We start from the raw sequence: 18,707 nt of genomic DNA, 5'->3' as shown, positions 1-18,707 counted from the left end.
AGAGAGGAGCTCCGCAGACAGTTTGAGCAGCTTTGGCAGGATGGCATGTCTGTGACCCAGTACGAGATAAGGTTTTCTGAGTTGGCTCGTCATGCAGTCTGGTTGGTTCCCACTGATAGGGAGAGGATTAGGAGGTTCATTGATGGCCTCACATATCAGCTTCAGTTACTTATGACTCGGGAGAGGGTATCTGGTGCTACTTTTGATGAGGTAGTTGACATTTCTCGGCAGATAGAGATAGTCCAGATTCAGGAGCGTGGTGAGAGGGAGGCCAAGAGGCCTCATGGACCAGGTGATTTCAGCGGTGTTCCTTCAGGGGGTCAGGTTTACAACGGTAGGGGTCGTCCTTACAGGCACGCTTAGACGGGTCATCCAGTTCACCGTGGTGCATCATCCAGCCATGGTTCATACAGTTATTATCTGGGTCAGTCATCTCTTAGTGCCCTTCTAGCCTAGAGTTCGTCCCGTGCTCCTTTAGTTCAGGGTTCATTTGCACCGGGTGCTTCTAGCGGTTATTCAGGTTTGCGGGGCCCGATTCATTCTGTACCACCATCAGTACCGGGGAGTTGGTTAGAGTGTGGGGAGTTTGGGCATATGTGGAGGCAGTGTCCTCGTCGCCCGGGAGGTCTAGTGCAGCAGAGGAATCAGACTACGACTTCAGCACCAGTTACTTCTCCACCCGCCCAGCCAGCTCGGGTGGGGGTCTGTCAGCTAGGGGTCACCCAAGAGGGGGAGGCTGATCAGGTAGCGGTCAAGCCCGATTCTATGCTTTTCCTGCCATGACAGATGTTGTTACTTCAGATGCAGTGATCACATGTACTGTTTTAGTCTGCCACAAGGAGGCTTCTATATTATTTGGCCATGGTTCCACTTATCTATATGTGTCATCGTATTTTGCTCATTATCTGAATACGCCCCGTGAGTCCTTAGTTTCACATGTTCGTGTATCTACACCGGTGGGCGATACTATTACTGTGGACCGTGTGTATCGATCGTGTGTGGTAACTATTGGAGGACTGGAGACTAGAGTCGATCTTTTACTTCTCAGTATGGTTGATTTCGATGTAATTCTGGGTATGGATTGGTTGTCTCCATGTTATGCTATTCTGGACTATCACGCAAAAATTGTGACATTAGCAATGCCAGGATTGCCGAAAGTCGAATGGAGAGGTTAGCTAGATTATGTTCCCAGCAGGGTAATTTCCTATTTGAAGGCCCAACGTATGGTTGAGAAAGGGTGTTTGTCATATTTGGCCTTTGTGAGAGATGTTGGTGCAGATACTCCTACTATTGATTCAGTTCCTGTCGTGCGAGACTTTTCAGATGTATTTTTTGCATACCTGCCAGGTATGCAACCCGACAAGGATATTGATTTTGGTATTGACTTGGTGCCGGGCACTCAGCCCATTTCTATTCCTCCGTATCGTATGGCACCAGCTGAATTAAAAGAATTAAAAGAGCAACTTCAGGAACTTCTCGATAAAGGGGTTTATTAGGCCTAGTGTGTTACCTTGGGGTGCATCGGTTCTGTTTGTGAAAAAGAAAGATGGTACTATGCGGATGTGCATCGATTACACGCAGTTGAACAAAGTTACAATCAAGAATAAGTATCCTTTGCCGCGTATTGATGATTTATTTGACCAATTTCAGAGAATGAGGGTATTCTCCAAAATTGATTTGGGATCGGGGTATCACTAGTTAAAAATTCGGGATTCGGATATTCTAAAGACTTAATTCAGGACTCGTTATGGTCACTATGAATTTCTTGTGATGTCATTTGGGCTAACCAATGCCCCAGCAGCATTTATGCACTTGATGAATAGCGTATTCCAGCCGTATCTTGACATATTTGTCGTGGTATTTATTGATGATATACTGGTATACTCACGTAGCCAGGAGGAGCATGCACAATAATTGGGTATTGTATTGTAGAGGCTGGGAGAGGAGAAACTATTTGCCAAATTCTCTAAGTGTGAATTCTGGCTTAGTTCGGTGGCATTCTTGGGACACATAGTGTCTAGTGAAGGAATTGAGGTGGATCCGAAGAAGATAGAGGCATTCTAGAGTTGGCCCAAGCCATCCACAGCTATTGAATTTCGGAGTTTTCTCGGCTTGGACAATTATTATCGATGCTTTGTGGAGGGTTTATCATCTATTGCATCGTCTATGACTAAATTGACCCAGAAAGGTGCTCCATTCAGGTGGTCGGATGAGTGTGAAGAGAGCTTTCAGAAGTTCAAGACAGCTTTGACTACAGCCCCAGTATTTGGTATTGCCTATAGGTTTAGAGTCTTATACCGTGTATTGTGGCGCGTCGCATATTGGTCCCGGCGTAGTGTTGATGCAAGAAGATAGGGTAATTGCCTATGCATTCAGACAGTTAAAGGTACATGAGAAGAATTATTCGGTCTATGACCTTGAGTCAGCAACTATTGTTCATGCTTTGAAGATTTGGCGGCATTATTTGTATGGTGTCCATTGTGAGGTTTATACCGATCACCGGAGCCTACAACATCTGTTTAAATAGAAGGATCTTAATTTGCGGCAGCGGAGGTGGTTGGAATTTCTTAAGGATTATGACATCGCCATTCTGTATCACCCCGGAAAGGCCAATGTGGTGGCCGATGTCTTGAGTCGTAAGGCGAAGAGTTTGGGCAGCTTAGTATACTTACCGGTAGCAGAGATGCCTTTAGCCTTGGATGTTAAGGACTTGTCCAACCAATTTGTTAGACTGGATGTTTTCAAGCCGAATCGAGTTTTGGCTTGTGTGGTTTCTCAGTCTTCTTTTTATGATCGTATCAGAGAACGTCAGTATGATGACCCCCATCTGCTTGTCCTTAAGGACACGGTTCCGCACGGTGATGCCAAGGAGGTCACTATTGGGGATGACGGTGTATTACGGATGCAGGGCAGGCTATGTGTGCCTAATATAGATGGTTTGCATGATTTTATTCTTCAGGAGGCTCACAGTTCGCGGTACTCCATTCATCCAGGTGTTGCGAAGATGTATCAAGATTTAAGGCAACACGATTGGTGGAGGCAAATGAAGAAAGATATAGTTGGATTTGTAGCTCGATGTTTAAATTGTCAACGGGAGAAATACGAGCATCAGAGACCGGGCGGATTGCTTCAGAAACTTGAACTTTCGGAGTAGAAGTCGGAGCGTATTACCATGGACTTCGTAGTTGGACTTCCACGGACTTTGAGAAAGTTTGATGTTGTTTGGGTGATAGTAGATTAGTTGACCAAGTCCGTTCATTTCATTCCAGTTGGTACTACTTATTTTTTGGAGCGGTTGGCTGAGATTTATATCCATGAGATTGTTCGCCTATACGGGGTGCCAGTGTCCATCATTTAGGACCGGGGCACGCAGTTTACATCACAGTTTTAGAGAGCAGTGCAGTGAGAATTGGCACACAGGTTCAGTTGAGTACATCATTTCACCCTCAGACGGACGGACAGTCCGAGCGCACTATTCAGACGTTGGAGGATATGTTACGCGCTTGTGTCATTGATTTTGGGGGTTCTTGGGATCAATTTCTGCTACTGACAGAGTTTGCTTACAATAACAGCTACCAATCGAGCATTCAGATGGCTCTGTATGAGGCTTTATATGGAAGAAGGTGTCGATTTTTGGTGGGTTGGTTTGAGCCGGGTGAGACTAGGCTATTGGGTACTGATTTGGTTCAGGATACTTTGGAGAAGGTTAAATTGATTCAGGAGCTACTTCGCACGGCGCAGTCTAGACAGAAGAGTTATGCCGGTCGGAAGGTGCGTGCTGTTGCATACATGGTTGGGGAAAGGTTATGCTCAAGATTTCACCCATAAAGGTGTGTTGAGTTTCGGGAAGAACGGAAAGTTGAGCCCTCGGTATATTGGGCCTTTTGAGATACTTAGGAAGATTGGAGAAGTGGCTTATGAACTTGCTTAGCCACCTAGTCTATCGAGTATTTCATGTATCTATGCTCCGTAAGTATATCGGGGATCCGTCGCATGTTTTGAATTTTAACACAGTGCAGTTAGATAGTAATTTGACTTATGATGTGGAGCCGGTGGCCATTTTAGACCGGCAGGTTCGAAAGTTGAGATCAAAGAACATAGCTTCAGTGAAAGTACAGTGGAGAGGCCAGCCAGTCGGAGAAGCTACTTCGGAGACTGAGCGGGAGACGCGGAGCAAATACCCACACCTATTTGAGACTCCAGGTATAATTCTAAATCCATTCGAGGATGAAGTTTGTTTAAGAGGGAGAGAATGTAACGACCCAGCCGGTTGCTTTGAGTATTATAACCCTGTTTCTCCCATTTACTGCTCAATTTATACTTTACAGTTGTTATGTGACTTGCCGAGGTGATTGGTTCGGGTCCGGTGAGGTTTTTGGAATGAATTGGAACACTTAGTTCCAAGGTTTAAAGCTTAAGTTAAAATAGTGACCGAATGTCAACTTATGTATAAACAACCCTGGCATAAAGTTTTGATGATTCCAATAGCTCCGTATGGTGATTTTGGACTTAGGATCGTGTCCGGAAAATTTTTTGGAAGCCCGTAGCTAAATTAGGCTTGAAATGGCTAAAATACAAATTTAAGTTAGGACCCCGACAATCAAGATGCACTTCCACTACAAAAAAAATAGTGTTTAGCGACGGCCGTATTCCTTCACTAAACCACTATTTTCCGTCGCTACAGTTGTTTAGCGACGGATTTAAGTTTTTCTCTAAAATGCTCGTAGCTAGGCTCATAGCATCTAAAAATACCAAACCGTCGCAGAATTAGCGACGGATGAGCGACGGAATATATCTGTAGCAAAGTTTAGTGAGGGAAATAACCGTCGCTATATTGCTTGTTTCTGTCGCTATTTTGACGACTTTTGTCGCTACAATACATAACAAAATTCGCAGTTTGTTCTTATAGCGACGAAATCGTCCATCGCTAGTCGTGTTATAGCTAATTCTCCCTACGTTTTGCAACAAAAACCTTTTGTCGCCAATTCGTCGCAAGATTTAATTTTATACGATAATTTTAGCTACGGAAAGTATCTGTTGCTAATTTACTTTTAATATATTGCTGATTTTTTAAAATTCTTTTTATTTATTATTTTAAATGTATTCTGTTCAAGCATATTTCATAAAAGCTATTAAATACACTTAATAAAAAGTCGTTAATATTAATATAAATTAACAATATATTCAACAAGGTCCAAAATATATAGCATAATGCATATAACGGTATCATTAAGTACAAAAACACCACAAGGACCAACAATAAAGTCCAAACAAAATAGACTAACTATGCAAGGCTAGAGAGTTACGATCATCATCAGAACCCAATGCATGAACCTCATCAATGTTAGCAGCAGTAGAAGATGTAGGAACTGTAGGTGCCACATCTAATGGGTGGTTGGTAAGATCAGTATTTGGCTGATGCGAGGGTATGGAAACTAATTCGCGTACCCGCTCAACGATTACAGGAACTATATGATCTGTCAGTGCAGGAATCAATCGCATCACTAACTCATCCAGATTTTCTGTCGGTGTTAATTGAGCATTTGGAGGTGTTGCTGACGATGTAGCATCAGATCCAAAAGAGTCATGAAGATTTGGCGCGTAGTAGCATTTTGCTTGAGATCCAAGACCATATACTCTTCTTTTCTTTTCTCCTCCCGTGGCTTGATAATATGCTTTACACAGATCAATATCAGATTGAGTCTGTGTTGTTTGTTGTAATATCTCCTGATATTTTTCCTGTAGAAGAGTTAATAATTAGTGAAATAAAAAGACTAAATAATATTGAGCATTCAATTTACAAAATGAAAAAATATATGAAAGTAAAGTCAATAAAATTATTTATAAAGTTATATTACATGTACGATTCGGAATTTCTCAGCAACAAAAGATTTTTCATCATTACCATGTGTATGGACGTGCAAATGCAACTCACTTGATGTTGGATCTCGACCCTTTTTAACAGCCTATACAAATGTTATTCAATTAAGAAGATAGACCTTAAGACTGTCAAGAATCAAGTTCTATTTTGCACACACGTCCGAATGACCTCAAATTTTGCACACACGTCACAAATGACACTACAAACCTATTCCAACTTCCGAAAGTCCATTCAGACCCCGATATCGAATTTTCCACTGCCGACCGAAATCGCCAAATTTTCAGTTTCGCCAATTCAAGCCTAATTCTACCACAGACCTCCAAATCATATTCCAGACGCACTTCTAAGTCCAAAATCACCTAACGGAGCTAACGGAACTATCAGAATTCAAATTCGAGATCATTTACATATAGGTCAATATCCGGTTGACCTTTTCCAACTCAAGTTTCTACTTAAGAGACTAAGTGTTTTAATTCACTATGAAACCACTCCGGTCCCGAACCAACTAACCCGATATAACATAATATAGCTGAATAATATAAAAAGAAGTAAAAATAGAGAAAACAGGGCTATAACTCTCGAAATGACCGGCTGGGTCGTTACAAGTTTCAACAATATTTGCTCCAATAATTATTGAGTTCCCACATGTCTTCTTTTCTGCAGCTTTATTGTCCTCTTCGATCCTCAATCGAATGATGAGATCTTCGAGTTTCATCTTCTTGAACTTGTGTTTCAAGTAGTTCTTAAAGTCCCTCCATAAAGGAGGTAACTTCTCAATCATTGCTGCAACTTGAAATGCCTCATTGATGACCAAACCTTCAATGAACAATTCGTAATTAGTAATAAAATTAATACTTTCAACAAAGGTATCAATTCGGATTATACCTTCAGCAATGAGATCGTAAATTATAACTTGCAGCTCTTGAACTTGGGTAATGACATGCTTGTTGTCTATCATCTTATAGTCCAAATATTTGGCTGCAACAAACTTCTTTAAACCGGCATCCTCGATTTTATATTTCTTTTCCAACGCATGCCATAGTGATTTAGAAGTTTCTGCATTACTATAGACGTTATAAAGATCATCATCCAGTCTGCTAAGAATGTAATTCTTGCACAAGAAATCTGAGTGCTTCTATGCCTCAGTCACAATAAAACATTCATTATCAGGAGTTGATACCGGCAGAATCAGAACGTCCTCATTGATGAACTTATGTAGACTCAAAGTAGTCAAATAGAAGAACATCTTATGTTGCTAACGTTTGAAATCAATCCTGAAAAAGATTTCGGGCTTTTTCACCGGAGCCGGTGGTGCCACAGAACGACGGAAAATAGCAACATTGCTCGTAGAGCCAACAACGGGAGTTGTTGTTTCTGTCATTTCTATTAACAACAAACATAAACAAAATTAATTAACGATGAAGTATTTAAAATCTTCAAACTGAATAACTTTAACAGAAACAGATTAAATGCACCAGTGAAGATTTTATTTCTTCAAACCGAACACAGAACGAGTAGAAAATCACAAAGATTTTAATCTCGTAATGTCAACCAAGGAGTAGAAAATTCGAAGATTTTAGTGTCCAAATTGAGAGTAGAAATCGCTAGGATTTAGTCTCCCACAAACAGAATATAAGATGAATACAGAAAAATAGTTAAGTTCCTTAAGCTTGTTAGTATCATGTATTCGAAAATATATTCAAAAATAAAAACGATATAAAACCAGAAATGTAGAAGAACAGAATTATTCCGAGCCCACTAAATTCACAGTGTTTCCTTAAGGAACTTAATCCCCTCCTAGTACCCGAGGTTTAGGATTATTTTCTCCCAGGATAGAACGGATTACCCTCACTGGTGTAGCGGTACTTCAAACCCCAGTGACAACGAACGCAAAGAACAGTAGTAAATCACACTTACTGCTTTCTTTTCTGTTAAAATATCGTAGAAAGAAGAAGGATAAATCAGAATTTTTGTAAGAAAAATCTGAGGGAGAGTTCATGTATTTATAGCAAAAAAATAACGTCGGGTTATACTGAAGAGTTACAACTCTTCATGTAAGGTTGCAACTCAAAATGGTTGTTTCATAAAACGACCATTTATGCAAACCGCCAAATTCAAATTATAATATTGCGTTAATATTAACAAATAAATTTGGATTACCGTTATAGAAACGGTCTAATTTAGATTAATTAATATTGCGTTAATATTAACAAATAAATTTGATCCAAAAAAATTAATCAATCAAGCCAAGCGACGACGACGACGGCGTGAGGCTTGCCTTTTTCTTAACTGTTTAAGAGCTAGAAGAAGATCAATTGTATATATACCTATCAAAAGTATTTTTCTCCTCCAATATGGGACAATGTCCCTTTGTCAAGGAGGGAAAATCAAAATTTTATTTTTCCTCCATTTCCCATTCACCATCTTTTAAGCTCTAAGAAGCTTAAACCCAACAATTACAACTACTTGGTACAAATGCTTCTCCGATCCAGTTTTCAAGCTTGAGTTCCTTTCTGTTCGAGGACGTGAATTCAGTATTTAAATTTAACAGGTTCAAAAATTTGTGTTCTTTCAAAATGTGTGTTCAAAACTTAATATTTATAGTACAACTTTTCTGAAATTTTCACATATATATTTATATTTGATGACGAAGATGATGGGAGCTTACCCCTAACATTATGCATCCACCTCTGTTTCTGAGATAACATGGATCTCTTTTTTTTTTTTTGTGGTGGATTTAGAGTTTCAGTCATTGCGTGGAAAGATCGAACTTAGTTAGCTGTATGTATGTTCAAAAATTGTTCAACTAATTATATATATGGTTCTAATCTTAGAATGTGGCCGTGGCTACAGTAAAAGCAATAGATTTTGATAGATTAAATCTGATTATGGATTTTGTTTATTGAACAAAATATATATTATCTTTATTCACATTGATGCATGCAATCTTTTTATGAATAATCAATTACATGTAGTTATCTTTAGGTAATGTGTCAATATATAAAGTTAAACTCTTCCTTTTGGCGTGTATATGCGTTGTTGTTAACCTTCTATTTCTTTCTTGTTTTTTAAAAATTTTAATGTATGCTGGCACATTACTAACAGCCATTCGAATTCGTTGAACTGCCTATCAGTGTTATAGAAATAATTTCACTCTAGCAATTTGTAAGAGTATATTTACAATAGAGAAGTGGACCTAGTAAATTTAAATCTTTATGTTAAGAATGCAGCAAGTGCAGAGTACCACTACCTGCAGTATTCACTACTTCAATTGTATATATAAATATTTAAATTTTATCAATATGATTCAAGACAAAAATAGCGGAATCATTCGCAACTATTTTTGATGCACCCTCTTGTGTGCAGGATGTCAGCTTGAATAGCTATTGGCCTCACACCCCAATGAAATAATTGCTAAAATGAACAATTCTCTGCCGGCACAATAATGTTGGAGTTATCGAAAAGATTCCAGATTACGACTCACTTTCATTAATTGGCCCAATATAATTTATGCATGGGCTGAAAGCAGTTTTCTTTGGTCTTGTATTTCACTTTATAGTTTTAGATACTTCTATTTTTGTAACAGATGAAACACTCATCCGAAAATATCAATAAAAGTTTCTCTCCTCTCTCTTAATCTCTTATCAAACCCAAGAACATTTTCTGTACAAATTTACTTAGATTTTCCGCAATCAACAAACAACTCTACCAAACCTTTTTAAAGAAAAATAGGAGCGATATAGTGAGTTAATTAACCCATGTAGATGAATCAAGATGGCATGAGTAATCAGTGTTTACAAAATTATTTATGAAGGATAATATGTTCGAATTCATTATTATATTCAACATGTAAAAAATATTTTACACCTTCAATAAAGAAATACTAATAAAAGCCTCGTAATAATTTATAAGCATTAGTTCATTATAGCCAAAGGATAAAAACAAAGGGCTCAACAAAAAAACAAAAAAGATACAACATACATTGTCAATGACAAGAGTGTGGAGTCCAGAACCTAAATGTGATTCTTTTTGCCAAATAGGGCAGAAATAAGTGTAAAAAAAAAGAGTGACTTATCTATGTATAACGCTCTTTAAAAGAGCGCTATACATATAACGCCTTTAAGAACCGCGTTTTATATGGAAGTTGATAAGACATGTAAGTATAGCGCTCTATATAAAAGCGCTATATGTATAGCGCTTTTATATACCGCGCTATACTTACATAAGTATCGTCCCTTCCCTTTCCCCCCACGCAGAACCAGAATCCCTCCCTCCATTTTCAAAAATCTGCTCCCCCCCCCCCTCCCCCCATATTTTGTCGATAAAATTTTCGAGTGAACCCCACCCGTCCTATAAAAAGACAAGATTGTTGGTCCCACATCCTAGCCATCCATTCCTATTGTTGTGGTTTGCTTGTTTCGGACTCAAATATTCAATTCTTCAACTTTCCGAAAAACATAAATCGAGGTATTCCGATTTAGTTTATGTCGAAACTCGTATAAATAATGCATATTAGGCGTTTTGAATGTGTTCCATATTGTTTTGTATTATTTTTGTATTTAAACTGGGATGTTATTTTTATCTGGCTAAGATATTAGTATTATAAAAAAATATGTAAAAATTGAGAAATCATTATTATTTGTTAATAAAAATATTAATAAATTACTTTTATTGTTTTATATGTATTTTCGTGAATGTTTTGTGATTAAAATATTTTTGTTGATTTTATCTAGTTTAGATTATTTATTTGTTTAAAGACTAGTAATGTAGTGCCCTTTTAGCTTAGTAAAATGTAGAGCCTTTTAGCGTAGTATCCCCGTTGTTTAAATATATCTTATACTGATAGATCAAACACAAACTCTGTCCAATATACAAAAATTAATTATTTAATTTACAAACAAACATATAAAATTATAAAACTAACATGTAAAATAATAAAATTAACACACATAAGAATTCAGGATAGCTTGGTGCTACTGGCCTCAAATATCGAGTCCAAAACCCATATGTGAATACTTTGTCCAATTAAATATTGTATAATTATAAAAAATAATTATTTAATTTACAAAACAAATATACAAAATTATGAAACTAACATGTAAAATAATAAAATTGACATATACAAGAATTCAGGATAGCTTGGTGCTACTGGGCCTCAAATATCGAGCCTGGAACCCATATGTTAATACTCTGTCCAATTAAATATTGTATAATTATAAACATTAATTATTTAATTTACAGAACAAACATACAAAATTATGAAATTAACATGTAAAATAATCAAATTGACACATACAAGAATTCAGGATAGCTTGGTGCTAGTGAGCCTCAAATATCGAGTCTCGAACCCATAGATATATACTCTATCTAATTAAATATTGTATAACTATAAAAATTAATTATTTAATTTACAGAACAAACATACAATTCATGTTGTTTAATTTACAGTCGACGACATGGACGTGTCGCCTATGCATTTCGGACGTTTCTGCGATGAGCTATTAGTGTTACAGGGCGATCATAGGTCCGCCCACGTATGGGAGGGAGAATTACTGGCCCAGACTCTCCGCGCCAGGAGAGTAGACGACATGTGGGATTTTATGAAGGACAGAGATCTCCATCCCCATGTAGTCCAGCGCTTGTGGGTTACGGGGTTTTACAGGATTTTGGAGATCGGGCGGCTGCAACTCGACTGGTCTTTGGTCACGGCCCTGATAGAGCGGTGGCGACTGGAGACGCACACATTCCACCTGCCCATTGGCGAGGCCACCATCACGCTGCAGGACGTGGAGGTTTTATATGGGTTGCCCATTGATGGACTGCCCGTTGCACTGCCTCAGGACATGAGAGAGATGATGCGTGGGCAGTATTTGGACATACTACAGCAGCTCACTAGTTTCAGGCTACAAGATGAGACTGCACACTCAGGGACCAGTCGCATGGGTTTGACAGCTATTCGACAGCATTTGGAGATATTGCACCCCGACATCACTGGCGAGACAGATGATCTGCAGATTCACCGGTATACGACGTTGCTGTTGCTCCTTATGTTTGGAGGGGTCTTGTTCCCGAACACTTCGGGGAACCTAGTCAGCTTGAGATTTCTTCATCATCTTCAGCGGCTAGATGATTTACCCCAGTACAGCTGGGGTGCTGCTGTTCTCGCCTACTTGTACAGGCAGATGTGCCGGGCGAGCATGGGCACCCAACATGACGTATGTGGATTTTTGCCGCTGCTACAGGTGACAACATATTCGAATACTCTATTCATTATAGCATATCTAGTAAACATTTATCTTAAATTTTACGTCAACTTTGTATGTTAGGTTTGGGCCTGGGAGCGGTTCCTGCAGCTGCAGCCACCTCTACCACCATTACCTCCGGATGTACCACCTCCGTTTCTCCCTCTAGCTAGGAGGTGGGTTCTCCGACGGGGATACGTATAAATCTACGAGACTCGGCATAATCTCCCCCTTTGCAGGGATTTGTTGGATATGTTGGAGGGCGCACAGGTAAATGTATACCTAAGTTTACTTGGTATAGCTTCACATGTGTTGCGCATACTCACGTTTTATGTTGTTATTTAATAGTTCATCTGGACACCATACAGCGACGACTTGATAGGTGGCCTGCCCGATTATTGCTCGACCGGCCGACTGATTTGGAGCACTTCCGTCCCGCTGATGTGCCTCAATATTGTGGAGAATCATGCCACAAAGCGGGTACTTCACCAGTTTGGCCATCCGCAGCTTGTACCGAAAGGGCCCACATGGGAGCCCACACATTATCAGCGGGATGATCATTCTAGGGTAGACGACGCATATGTGGCATGGCTAGAGGTGCACGTCGATACTTGGGACCGGCGAGCTGACCTGATTCAGCCCCCCCTTCACAAAGCCGGACGGATACTATTCATGAGTATATGCCTTGGTACCGCCGCGTTACCCGACTTTTCGTCGGGAATCCCATTCATCGAGCTGGCGGTTGGTACATTCCATACGCCGGGCGGCACGAGGCCCTGGTATGTTTTCTGGTATTATTACTTATATAACTGTAACATAGTGTTCTGTAGTTTATATTTTATACGTTGTACGGGCTATTGGCCTACATATAGTCTACCATATAGGATTGCAGATGCAGCATGCCGGCGAGGGAGCGGCCGCTTTGCACGATTATGGCCGGCAAGTTGCAGAGGTGGATGCCCGAACACTGCGGCGAGCCCGAAAGGATCAACGCTTAGAACACGACCCTGGTTATATGGCTCCAGAGCAGTACCAACGAGGTAAGGGTGTCCCACGAGGTAGGGGTGCCCCACGAGGTAGGGATGCCCCATGAGGTAGGGCTGTCCCATGTGGTCGTGGTGGGCGGCGAGGAGGTGATCCCCAGCAAGGGGGCGTTGAGGCCCCTGTTGATAATGTTGATGCTGATCTGCCGGGTGACCTTCATGAGCCGGACGAGTATCCCAGCAGCATGCCGTCATATAGCCTTGGGCTGCAGCTCACTCTAGAGACTTCGCAGGTGACCCCATCAGGTCCATTATTGATCACGGGCATGGACATTATCGGAGAGCCTCACCCGTCATGGAGGCTGCTTTGTGCGATGCTCACCTTGCTGCGACAGATGATTATATTCAGGAGCCCGACGAGATCGTCGTAAGACAATTTAAATTATTGTGACTTAATATATATTTTCCTATACTGAGCTGACTTATTCTTCTGTAGGTTACTACTGGACCGATGACCCCTTCTACCGATCCTGCCAGCACTACTGATGATCATGATGCAGCGCATCCTTCTATAAAGAGGCGACGTGATGAAGATGATCCCGATAGCGTAGTCGGGAGGGATGGGATGCGCCTTAGGCCAGTGGCTGCATTGAAACACACAGGCTGTAGAACACATTGATTTTCTTTCTTTTTTTTGTATTTGATGTAAATATTATTTTATGTAAATAATAGCAACAATTTTTATTGTTTTCGTTATATGCGCATTATGTATATATTTCCCGGATTCTTCGTTATTTTAATACTGCAACACAAACACAAACACAAATACAACAACTTAACATAATTTAAATTCAGCACACATAATGAAAATACATGACATGGAAAGCATAAAGATAAAATACAACACTCAACACATACATTGGTTTGTTTAGTCAACTATTCTCTTCTTCAACCACTCAAATTGACCCAACAACTTTTTTTTTTCTTCTTCCACCTCTTTTAGTTTCTCCTTCAACACCGCAATTTCTCATTTATACATAACCTCATCACGTTCGTATCTTTTGTTCAAATCATGAATATACTACAAAGTTTGTTTGTAGCATTCCTGCTTACAGGGTTCATCAATCCATACCTCAAAATTGCAAAAAGGTCCGTCGGGAATCCTATAAAACTTGTTCACACACATCCGGTATCGACGCCCAACTTCACTATCATCCTAACAGTCCGCCATCATACATTTTTCACTGGCACTTTGGTACATAAAGGCGTTCAGACATTTGTTAAAGCGAAAAAAAACCCTGCTTTTATGGAGAGTTTTACTATTGGTTATTGTTAAGCGCAGAAAATAACTAGAATGCACCCGTTAGTTATAGGTAAGACAACAAACATAACGTAGTATTTAACCGCGATATGCTAACACATAATGTAGTATTTAACCGCGCTATGTTTCGCGTGTTAAAGATTCTTTCGGATACAAAATAACTTTTTCGCAGGCGGGCAGCTTTTCAGTTCGACAAGACAACATACATAACATAGTATTTAACAGCACTATACTTCGCGTGTTAAAGATTTATTTGGATACAAAATAGCTTTTTCGCAGGCGGGCAACTTTTCAGTTCGACAAGACAACACACATAACGTAGTATTTAACCGCGCTATACTAACACATAACATAGTATTTAACCGTGCTATATATATTCACATATTTATCAAAAATATTCCTCCTCTGACAATGTAGTTTTCTAATAATAATTTTAGCGGAAAATTCGAAGGTCTACTAAAAAAATTTCCGTTTTTAATCCAATACTATTTTTGATTACATGAACGGGAGGGAGAAATTCATTAATTTACTCATCTGAAAAATGGACCATTATCAATAAGATTTAACAACAATGGAAATATAATTTTATTTGATATATCTTGCAACATAAATAAGTACATACACTTATTACAACTACATTACGAAACCCAGTTACTACGTGTATCCTTGATAGTTGGGAACATTAGAAGAACTCCCACCAGGAGCTGGATTACCACCGCCATCCAAACCAGCCGAAGGACATTTTCGACTGTCATGTCCTGTTTGCGAGCATATACCACATTTGCGCGCATAAACGGTATCGCTAACATCCATTTGGTTCCGTATATGTGTTCTCTTCTGCACCTGTATTCGACGCAAAAACTTCTTGTTACACACCATTTTAAATAGTTCTGGCGGCCAATAATGCTCAGCACTTACTGGCTGCAACTTCCCACTATAGGTGTTTAAGTATGTAGCAACACTATATTATTTATCAATGTAGTTGGTTGGCCCTAAACCAATATGTTGAAAGCACCTGATGGCATGTGAGCACGACATGTGGTAGATGGACCATTTCCCACAAGAGCATAACCTTGTAGATTCATTTATGGTATGTACATTATTCTCCCAGTTTTAATGGATAGCGGTGCGAACTTCAAAAACATTTCTGTCCTGATCATACTATAAAAATGAATGCCAATGTGCTCGCCGCCTGTATTTCTCAAATCTCTTCATCGGCAGTGGCATAAATTCAACACCCCTTTTCATCAATGACGTTGCAGCTGCAACCCTTTCAACAAACCTCTCCGCCATCTGCTTGAATGACATGCGCACTATGGAAGTGACAGGCAATCCTCTTGCCGACTTCAATAACCCGTTGAAAGACTCTGACACATTTGTAGTCAGAAATTCCCCATCTTCTTCCACCATCCGCATGCAAAGTCCACTTGTCAAGCTCATGTCGCATTAACCAATGATAGGCTCTCTCGTCTTCCTGCCTGATAGATTCCATGTGCCTCCGAAATTTATGCTCTTGGTGGTTTGTTGCTGCCATCCATATCAAATCATGCAGATCCTTATTGGGATGTGCCTTCTAGAAATTAGCCTTCAGGTGCCTCACACAGTAACGGTGGTAGGCATAAGGTTCTTGCCATGCAGGCAAATTCTCTACAGAACTTAAGATACCACAATGACGATCAGATATTAGACAAATACCAGAACGTTGTTTGACAACGTGCTCTTTCAAATGGTTCAAAAATAGCGTCCACGTCTCTTGGTATTTATTGGCACAAATAGAAAAAGCTGGAGGAAATATTTGTCCATTAGCATCTACTGCAACGGCGATCAACAACTTGATAACATACTTTCCATAGACATGATTGCTGTCTATGGATATTTCCGGCCGACAATGCGGAAAACCATCAATTGCTGGTTTAAATGCCCAGAACATGTAATTGAACATATATTCTGGTCTTCCCGGACTTCGCTTAAGCTTCCATTCAACAACCGTCCCGGGGTTAATATAGAGCTGCAAATGACTTATCCCAATTACCATAAATAATTTCAAATGCACGTTTGTGCCCGAGAAATGCCTTTCTTTTGGTAATGGTATGGCCATATTCCTGGTGGACTGATGTAATGCACTATTTGATTTTATACCTTATGGACTCTTCAAGGTATGGAATAAGGACAAGAAAAATCAAGTTAATATCCAAGTTGTAGTGATTCCCATTGAATGTGTCCATTTCACATCTGTGGGTGGGAATATATTTATCCACTTTCCACAGACTTGTGTTCTTCTTGCTCGCACGCAGCATCCAATGACAACCCGTAAACCATCTGCGGCAAACAACCTTGTATACATCCGGACTTGACTCCCATACCGTCATCTCACGACACTCTTTTACGTTGTATATTTTTGCCGCCCTGCTTAGGCGCACTTTATCAGGAAAAAACATGCCCTTTGCCAGCACTGTTGGTCTAGAATCATCCCACATTACTGTTCGAATTTCATCAAAATCCCTTGTGAGAGCATCCACATCCGGCATACTTGGCAAATGATCAAGGTAGGGAATCTTCCTTGAATGAAACGACACTTGGGACTTGTACACTCTTGTCTAACGGGGGGTGGAGCATACTCCCTCGTCAAATCAGGTCCTTTATTCTCTTCCTCCTCATCACCATCCTCACGAGGGAAGGGTGTGTCATCTCCGAAATCATCGGCATTGTTGTCATAATCACTGTTCTCTTCCTCACTCTGTGCATCTGCCAGATCCCGATTTAATATGTCGTCTTCGGGCAATTGAGTCAGGACATGTGGTTCAACTTGCTCGTTTTCACTGTACAAACAACAAATAATAAGCTACTCAAATTAATAAATACTTTCCATATAGCGGTATCACTTCACTTATAAGTCGTAATGTGTTGAGATTCCTTGATGGACATTATCTTATTGGTGATGACTCCCGGATAGACCACCATGATCCAACACACTAGAACAATACATATTCCAACTGGGCGTGGGTTCATAACTTGTAAAAGTTATATCTGGCCGGTACCTCCCTGTGGAATATATGAGTGTTAATACAAATTCAATACAACAAAAATATACATCGTAACACTAAGGAAAATTGAAGTTTACCACTTTTCTTATTGATTATGTAAAGCAGGAGAGAAATTATTTCCTCGCTTCTCATTCGCCCATTGTGATAAGTTTAAATCAGGCCAAACTTTTTCAGCCGGAACCTGTCCGGCAAAAACTGCCCCAGAATAACCACCCAACGACTGAGGGTTATCCCTACTATGCTCAACCTCATTATTGCGAACGTCTTCGACCTTGACGTACATTTTCAATATTTTTATCACAAAAAATTTCCGGTATTCATCCGGAGTCCTCAAAAAATCCCTCAAAGTTTCATCATCGTCGATGTTAAACTCATCGTAACAAGCAACCCCTTGCGGAGTGACGGAATATGGATATCTTCCGGTTACGTTAAGGTTCACCGTTCGTTTCCTCACACTCATTTTTTTACATAACAACGATACCAATGTATCGTACTCCATTGTAAGTGGCAACTTAACATGACACTGTTGAGATAAACTATAGTTCACAGTGTTATTCGCCACCACAACCTCACCCCCCCCCCCCCCCCAATATAATGAAACCCTTACTTTTCGCTCTTCAAACATTATGAAAAAATACTTGAGAATTTAACAAGAAGAAAATTTTTAACAGGAGTTACGAATATTTTTGAATGAATTTTTGTAAAATCCTAACGCCTTTAAATAAGGCAATGCCTAGCTCCGGGGGGGTGGGGGAGGGGGGAGGCTGAATTGTTTTAGGTACAACGCTCTTTTAAAGGGCGCTATACCCATTTGAATTATTGTTATGTTAGTAAAATACAAAGACTTATTGGTGAGCCCACAAAATATGTATAGCGCTCTTTAAAAAAACATTATACATATAACGCCTTTAATAACAACGTTATAGATGTATAACATTTTTTTAAAGAGCGTTATACCTTAACGTCCAAAACGTCCGTTAATGTTTAGCGCTCTTTAAAAGAGCATTATACATAGATAAGTCATTTTTTTTTTTTTTTTACACTTATTTCCGTCCTGCTTGATAAAAAGAATCACATTTAAGTTTCGGACTCAAGCAGTGTGGCGTGTGAGTAATAGTCAGATTCACATCAACCTAGAAAACACAAATTACAACACATTGCAGCTGTCACACCAATTGATGTTTCTCATAAATTATGGCGTCTTTGTTTTTTTTTTTTTTTTTTTTTTTAATCTCT

The 18,707-nt window shown here is 39.7% G+C and overlaps 1 long non-coding RNA gene across 1 annotated transcript; it reads right to left on the bottom strand.

The window, feature by feature from the left end:
• Positions 1 to 5,162: 5,162 nt before the first annotated feature.
• LOC108943704 (uncharacterized) lies at positions 5,163 to 5,992 on the bottom strand. Its single transcript, XR_001967651.3, has 2 exons — positions 5,859 to 5,992; positions 5,163 to 5,739 (listed from the first exon to the last, which is right to left on the bottom strand). It is a non-coding gene; the product is annotated as an uncharacterized lncRNA (long non-coding RNA).
• Between the last annotated feature and the right edge of the window lie 12,715 nt (positions 5,993 to 18,707).

The sequence above is a fragment of the Nicotiana tomentosiformis genome, chromosome 5 (genome assembly GCF_000390325.3).
Source record: "Nicotiana tomentosiformis chromosome 5, ASM39032v3, whole genome shotgun sequence".
NCBI lineage: Eukaryota > Viridiplantae > Streptophyta > Magnoliopsida > Solanales > Solanaceae > Nicotiana > Nicotiana tomentosiformis.
This window is presented reverse-complemented; position numbering and strand designations above follow the sequence as displayed.